The 7,513-nt window shown below is 40.6% G+C and overlaps 1 pseudogene across 1 annotated transcript; it reads right to left on the bottom strand.

The window, feature by feature from the left end:
- Positions 1-1,094: 1,094 nt before the first annotated feature.
- Positions 1,095-4,688, bottom strand: LOC308529007 (vasculin-like; annotated as a pseudogene). The gene is made up of 3 exons: positions 4,653-4,688; positions 3,981-4,461; positions 1,095-1,600 (listed from the first exon to the last, which is right to left on the bottom strand). The product of its transcript is annotated as a vasculin-like (transcript).
- Positions 4,689-7,513: the final 2,825 nt, after the last annotated feature.

The raw sequence follows: 7,513 nt of genomic DNA on the forward strand, positions 1-7,513 counted from the left end.
GCATAAATTTTAAAATATTTTAAATAAACACAGGACATTAAAGGGATGAATATTCATTACTGTTTTGAAATAGTGTCTAGTCATTTAAAAAATTTTGGGAAGCCTTTAGTATCATGAGGCTTAATATGTTAAGCAAAACAAACAAGAAAAACCTATAAAATATACAGTTTTAAGTATGTAAGAAAAACTGTATAGGAAAATAAATGTGCTAGTAAATTATCTGGGGAGAACTTTTGTCACTTTTTAATTTGACAAGCTAAGGGAAAAGAGGTCAGTGCTCCTGACTAAATAGTCAGGTATTGTATGTTTTATTTTTTTCTGAAAATCCAGTTTATTTCCATGTTGTGGACAGATCCAGTCAGCATGATCAGTTTTTCTGCTCATGTAATAATTTATCAAAATAAATTTTCCCACAACAACTCTTTTTCATCATCTCTGAAAATCTTGGTCTGACAACATACCCAAATAAAGCTCTTGAAAACCTCCTCTTAAAATTTGGAAGAAAGTGTGGCAAGTTTTTCCTGCAATAGTTATGGAAGTACACGTGGCTAAACAGCAATTTAAGTTTTAAAAAGTGACTAGTACAACAGTTGAGCTCATAAAATTAATGTTTTAGTCCACTTTGCTCCAGTTTTAGCCAACATGCTACATTGTCTTTTTTGGGAGTGGGGATGCACAAAGTGGGCTTGAGGATTTCCATTGTGTGAAGAGATAGGACTCTGTAAGCAAAATAGTGTAAGCTGCTTTTTTCTTAAGAGCCGAACATTTTAAAACAGAAGCTTTGCAAGACATTACACAATTTTTTATTATTAAATGAGACCCTGTCATCTGTTACATTGTCACATTGCTAGTCAGAGAAATGCTGCAGTGATGAAGAGAATCAATGTTGGGTCCACCAAAGTCTTCATTTCTACAACAAAGAAAGAATGTTCAACACAGCCTAACACAATATTCTTGGTTTTCTTCATATAGAAGACACCCCCCCCCCAAATCTTCTGATGGGGCATTTTACTACATAAATAGTTCTTCATTTTATACTCCACCCTGACTACATGAGTACATGCCATACTAAACCTTTCAGGCTGCCAGGACCCTTACACGTCCTCGTCATTGTCCTTGGACATGTGGCTGCTGCGGCTGCTGCTCGTCTCCGTGTCATTATTCTCAACCATGGGGTGGAAAGTGCTGTTTTTCCAGGGTCCAACCTTGAAGTCACAAATCAGGCCACTTTTCAAAATACCATTTTTCCTCAGACCATTCTTCTGCAACTGTTCTCTAATAACTTGGAATTCTCTCATTTCATCCTCAGTCAAGGAAGCACAGGTTTCATTGTTTTCACTGTTTTCTTGCCAGCTCATCTCCTTTAACAATCTGTGGTCTGCCTCAAGTGAACTTGAAAGAACATCTGTTTGTGGGAAGGTTGAAGACCAAATTATATGCTGGGAAATAACCAAAGCATTGCCATTCTCTTGTGGAATTTCATTTTCATCAAAGTTTCGGTTTAAATCTCTGTCTTGGTATTATTGCTGTTATGCAAGTTAAGTGAGTCGCCATCCTTCTTGAAGCCAGCATGGCTTTCATCTTTATGGTCTTCTTCCACACTGTCCCTTTTCTTTTCTTTTTTCTTTTTTTATTATTTTTTAAACCTTTATTGTTCCGATTATTACAGTTGTTCCTCTTTTTTTTCCCCTATAGCTCCCCTCCACCTGGTTCCCACCCGACTCTCTGCCCTTATCCCCCTCACTGTCCTTATCCATAGGTGTATGATTTTTGTCCAGTCTCTTTCCGCACCCCCCAAACCCCTAACCTCCCGAGTATTGTCAGTCCACTCACTTTCTATGCCCCTGATTCTATTATATTCACCAGTTTATTCTGTTCATCAGATTTTTTATTCATTTGATTTTTAGATTCACTTGTTGATAGATATGTATTTGTTGTTCATAATTTTTATCTTTACCTTTTTCTTCTTCTTCCTCTTCTTAAAGAATACCTTTCATAATTTCATATAATACTGGTTTGGTGGTGATGAACTCCTTTATCTTTTCCTTATCTGTGAAGCTCTTTATCTGACCTTCTATTCTGAATGATAGCTTTGCTGGGTAAATTAATCTTGGTTGTAGGTTCTTGCCATTCATCACTTTGAATATTTCTTGCCACTCCCTTCTGGTCTGCATAGTTTCTGTCGAGAAATCAGCTGAAATCGTATGGGCACTCCCTTGTAGGTAACTAACTGTTTTTCTTTTGCTGCTTTTAAGATTCTCTCTTTGTCTTTTGCTTTTGGCATTTTAATTATGATGTGTCTTGGTGTGGTCCTCTTTGGATTCCTTTTGTTTGGGGTTTTCTGAATTTCCTGGACTTGTAAGTCTATTTCTTTCACCAGGTAGGGGAAGTTTTCTGTCATTATTTCTTCAAATAAGTTTTCAATATCTTGCTCTCTCTCTTCTTCTGGCACCCTCATAATTTGAATGTTGGTACGCTTGAAGTTGTCCCAGAGGCTCCTTACACTATCTTCATATTTTTGGATTCTTTTTTCTTTTTGCTTTTCCGGTTGGGTGTTTTTTACTTCTTTGTATTTCAAATCTTCTACTTGATTCTTGCGATCCTCCAGTCTGCTGTTGGATCTCTGTATATTATTCTTTAGTTCAGTCAGTGTATGCCTAATTTCTAGTTGGTCCTTTTCCATATCCTCGAGGGTCTCACTAGATTTACTGAGGGTCTCACTAAATTTATTGGCGGTTTCTAGAAAATTCTTGAAAAACCTTATAACCATGGTTTTGAACTCTATATCCAGTAGTTTGCTTTCCTCAAACTACTGTTTCTCAGTCTCTGCATTTTGGCTGCTTCCCTGTGTTGATAGAGTGGCTTTGTGTGCTAGGTGTCCTATAGGGCCCAGTGTCTCAGCCTCCCCAATTACCTGAGGTGGACACTCTTGGTGCACCCTCTTGTGTGCTGTGTGCACAGTCTTGTTGTAGTTAAGCCTTGATTGTAGTTGGTATCCTGGAAGAATTAACCTCCAGGCCATTTGGCTGTGAGAATCAGCTGTGACTATGGTGGGAGAACCTCTATGTTGGAGACACCCTTACGGGGTAAGACTTGCTTTAGTGGGGCTTTGGTGCTCACTGAGTCTGCCCCCTGAGTGTGTCCCTTATGGATCTGAGGAGTTGTAATCTGGATGGTCCACTCTGACCACTGGGTACACTGGCACTTGGATCTCTAAGGAGGTGCTAATTTAGCCTCTTCCTGAGGCTACCCAGAAGGAGCTACGGAGAGATCTGCAGATTCTTCTTCTTTGTTTGGGATTAGGAGGTGCCCAGATGAGGCCCAGCTGTGAAGCAATGCAAACTGCTGTGGGGCCTTGGGCCTTATTTTGGATGTTCTGGGTCTCTCTGACTCAGCTGCAGTTTGTTAGGTAATTTTAGATTGCAAAGGGCCAGGCCATTTATATGCAAAAGCCCCTGTGCACAGGTTGGGTGGGGTGGGGTGGGGTCTCAGGGAATCAACAGGGCAGAGCAAACAGCTATGGCTGATCCTCAGCCCTGCCCTAAGAGGTCCCGGGTCTCAGTGTCCCGCAGTAATCAAGGCAAGCACCTCTGAGAGAAAGCTGCCCTCAAGTTCTGCCCGATGCCAGACAGTCCAGTTTCCCCTTGTGTGAGTCTGGGTCCCCAGAGACTCGCCCGAACTGGAGTTCAGGGCCGTCGGGAGCTTGAGACTCCCTCCCTATTGGAAAAGACAACCACATTCTCAGTTGCCAGCCCTTTCTGCGTGTGCCTCCGTACCTCTGCACTTTACTTCCATACCGCACCTCCTCTGAGTCTCAGTGTACTTTTCTCTTTCCTTCTAGTTGTAGAATTTCCACTCAGCCAGCTGTCCTGTGGTTCTGAATGATGTCTGTTTTGTCTTTTAGTTGTATTTTTGAAGTGGTTGTGCGAGGCAGCAATTTCAGGTGTTTGCCTATGCCACCATCTTGGTTTTTGACCCACTCTGTCCCTTTTCAATGCTTGCCGAAATTCACTCTTCTTATCAGTGTGAATTTGTGTCAGTTTGGTTAGATGAGGCTGCTGATTAAGTTTGTCAACAGGTGAAGAGGAATTTGAGCAATTACACTCTTTCACTGTCATTGTTGCACTAAAATTCTTGGCTATTGATTTAAAAGCATTGAAGTTGCCAACACCATACGTAGATTCATGAGAGAAAGAAGTCCCAGCTTTATTTCCTTTAGTTTGGCTTTTCCATTGTGTAGGTTTTGTGGGTAGAGCAGCAGGTTAGGGACTAAATCTTTATAAACACTTGGACCAGTCCTGTTCTTAACTGGCTATGATTGAAGACTTCCTGCTACTGGGAATCTAGACAGCTGTAAGTTTTTTGCATTATCTTTCTTAATGACCAGCATCCTTGGAGCTCTAAATTGCAGCTAAAGATTTATTTTGATTTGGATCTCTTTCATTCAGGATTTAAAGATGGAAAATCCTCAGCTTCAAACTGTTTGTATTCTCTCCTTTCTTCTTCCCTGGTTCATTGTCAGGGATGTTGTTTTTGTGTAGTCCTTGGCTTTTTCAGAATGGAACGCATGGTATCCCCTCGATGATTTATGTTTTCAGTGCCATTTCTCCCATGCATACACCATCGATTTTTTTCTTTCCTTCCAAAGTTACCTCCATTGGGACATCCAATACCAGAATTAAAGCCATCTGAAGAGTTGTGTCATTGACGATTCACATCATAACGATTTTCTGTCCATGAATTGTCAGAATGCTTCTAACAATTCAATGATGACTTTGTTAATGATGGTGGAGTGGGAAAATTAAGCCAGGCTGGAGCAGTCATACTGGGCCATTTAGGTCCAGTCTCTCTGACTCAATGAAACAAGGCTTCAACACTCATGGCAAGTCCAGATTCCAACGGGACTGCACAGGAAGGTGTTAGGTTTTTCTTGGTTATCTTTGTGTTTTCCAGTTTGTTTGTTTTAATTTTGTATCCTCTGAAATAAAGTCCAAGTTCTTTGAAGATACTTAACTTATATGACTATTTTACATAGAGTTACTTCAAGTCAGCTACTCATATTTCAGTTTTAAAGTTTTCATATGGCTATCTCCAGAATTAGCCAAGTTCCTCAGATTTAAGATGATAAAGTCTTCTTTATTATTTCATGTGCTTGTCAGTGTTGTACTTATCCACGTGAGATGAAATATCCAATTTATGATCCAAAAGGCAAAAACAAAAAGAAAATTTCACATCTGAAGAGCGTTCCTAAACAGCATTTAAAGAGACACAGTTGCCGAAACCGGTTTGGCTCAGTGGATGGAGCGTCGGCCTGCAGACTGAAAGGTCCCAGGTTCGATTCCGGTCAAGGGCATGTACCTCGGTTGCGGGCACATCCCCAGTAGGAGATGTGCAGGAGGCGGCTGATCGATGTTTCTCTCCCATCGATGTTTCTAACTCTCTATCTCTCTCCCTTCCTCTCTGTAAAAAATCAATAAAATATATTTAAAAAAAAAAAAGAGACACAGTTATCTCAACATTACCAGGCTGCTGGGAAACTGTAGCATCTTAAATTTCCATGCAAATAAAAGATAAAAGAAAACACAAAAACTGTACTCTTCATTTAGAGAAGCTGTCCCATTGTGACATGAAAGGGAATGAGGTCAAAATTTCCTAAAAGTCTTAATAAGAGTAAAAATAAGCTGCCATGGAACTTCAGCAATATTTAAACAGTAATTGGAAACTTCCAAAACTACCTAATGCACAAATCAAGCATATCTTACAGCTGAAAACACCATAGGGGAGGGGAGGGGAGGCAAAAATCAAAAACAAAAACAAAAACCCCAGCAGCTGAAACACTTTAACCAGTTATATAATCCATTTGAACCAAAATACTGAAGAATGCCTGGGTTTCTGTTTAAGTAGCTTGTAGAGCTGTGCACTACTATCAATTCAGAGATGATTCTTGCAAATTTTAGTAAACTTCTGGGGCAAAATTATTCAAAATCATTGTAATTCCAAAATGACCACTTGGAATATCTGGGGCCTTCTACACAAAACCTAGAAGAGGATCTTCATACCTGAGTAATTTTGATCACCTTCTGCCACCTGAAGGTGCCCCGGTCTGGGGTGCTGGCACTCAGACCTGGACGAGTCTCTCGGTACTTTGCATAATCCCCTTTTACCACGTTTTCCAGGTATTGCATATTTTAAAAATTCTTTCAGCCCTAGGCGGTTTGGCTCAGAGGATAGAGCAGTTGGCCTATCCGGGTCTCGGATTCAATTCTGGTCAAGGGCACATGTCTGGGTTTCGGGCTCGATTCCCAGTGTGTGTGTGTGTGGGGGGGGGGGGGGGGGGAGGTGTATGTGTGCAGGAGGCAGCCGTTCAATAATTCTCTCTCATCATTGGTGTTTCTATCTCTCTCCCTCTCCTTTCCTCTCGGAAATCAATAAAAATATATTTTAAAAATTCTTTCAGCACTAGTGTACTGCAGCATACCAGTTGAAAATTGCTGACCTAAATAATCTAAAGCAGAAATCTACAAATTTAACCAATAATCCTAGAAAAGATGGGGGAAATTTAAGCATTTTCTAGGCATGGAGAACAGAATTGACCCAAATCCTGGTGATAGGAAACAGGGAATATTCAAAGAAGCTAAGAATTAGAATAGGAGGAAATAATGAGCAATGAGGCTTGAGAAGTAGACAGAAACCATATAACAAAAGGCCTCCATTTATAGGGTTGGATAGGACCTTTTATTCCTTTTATCAAGGTGATTGTAAAGGGAGAGGACTTGGATAGAGCCTAACCTCCTTCCCAGGGCTTCCATCATTATCCTTCCCAAGTGTATTCACTACATGTTCTTACAACACCCCCTGAGCAAACATGCTTACGCAGTTTCCTTCTACCTCACTGGCCACTCTTTACTCCCCTTTCTGGCTCCCTTCCCTCTATTTAACCTCAATGCTGGGGTTCCTCTGGGCGTGACCCCGAGACATTTCTTTTATGTTCTCTTTCTAAATGACAACCTTAGTTCCTGTGGACTTAAATGTTATCTTTATTTTTAAAAATTTATTTCAGAAAGAGAGAAAAACATAGATGTGAGTGAAACTGATCGGTTGCCTCCCCAGCACATCCGAGCTGGAGTCGAACCCCAACCTGCCACATTGTGGTGTACAGGACAATGCTTCAACTAACTGAGCCACACTGGCCAGGGATAAAGAAATACCATCTCCATCATTTTCATGTGTTTTTTTTTTTGTCTCCAGCCCTGTTCTCTGCCCTGAATTCTAGACTTTAAAATCCACAGTGCCTAGCTGAACTATCAACTGAGGTGTTGCACAAACACCTCAAATTGAACATACTTATAAAAGTACCCCTGATTTTTGTCTCCAGACCTGGTCCTTCCCATAAACTTTCTCATCTCAATACACTGGCATCATCATCTCCTCGGGTGTTTTAGAAAGAAATCTAGGTCCTCCCCCCCCCCCCCGCTTTTGTTTGTGTGTTTATTTTTTAAACCTTTATTGTTGA

Source organism: Myotis nattereri (genome assembly GCF_964212035.1).
Source record: "Myotis nattereri genome assembly, chromosome: 1".
Lineage (NCBI taxonomy): Eukaryota > Metazoa > Chordata > Mammalia > Chiroptera > Vespertilionidae > Myotis > Myotis nattereri.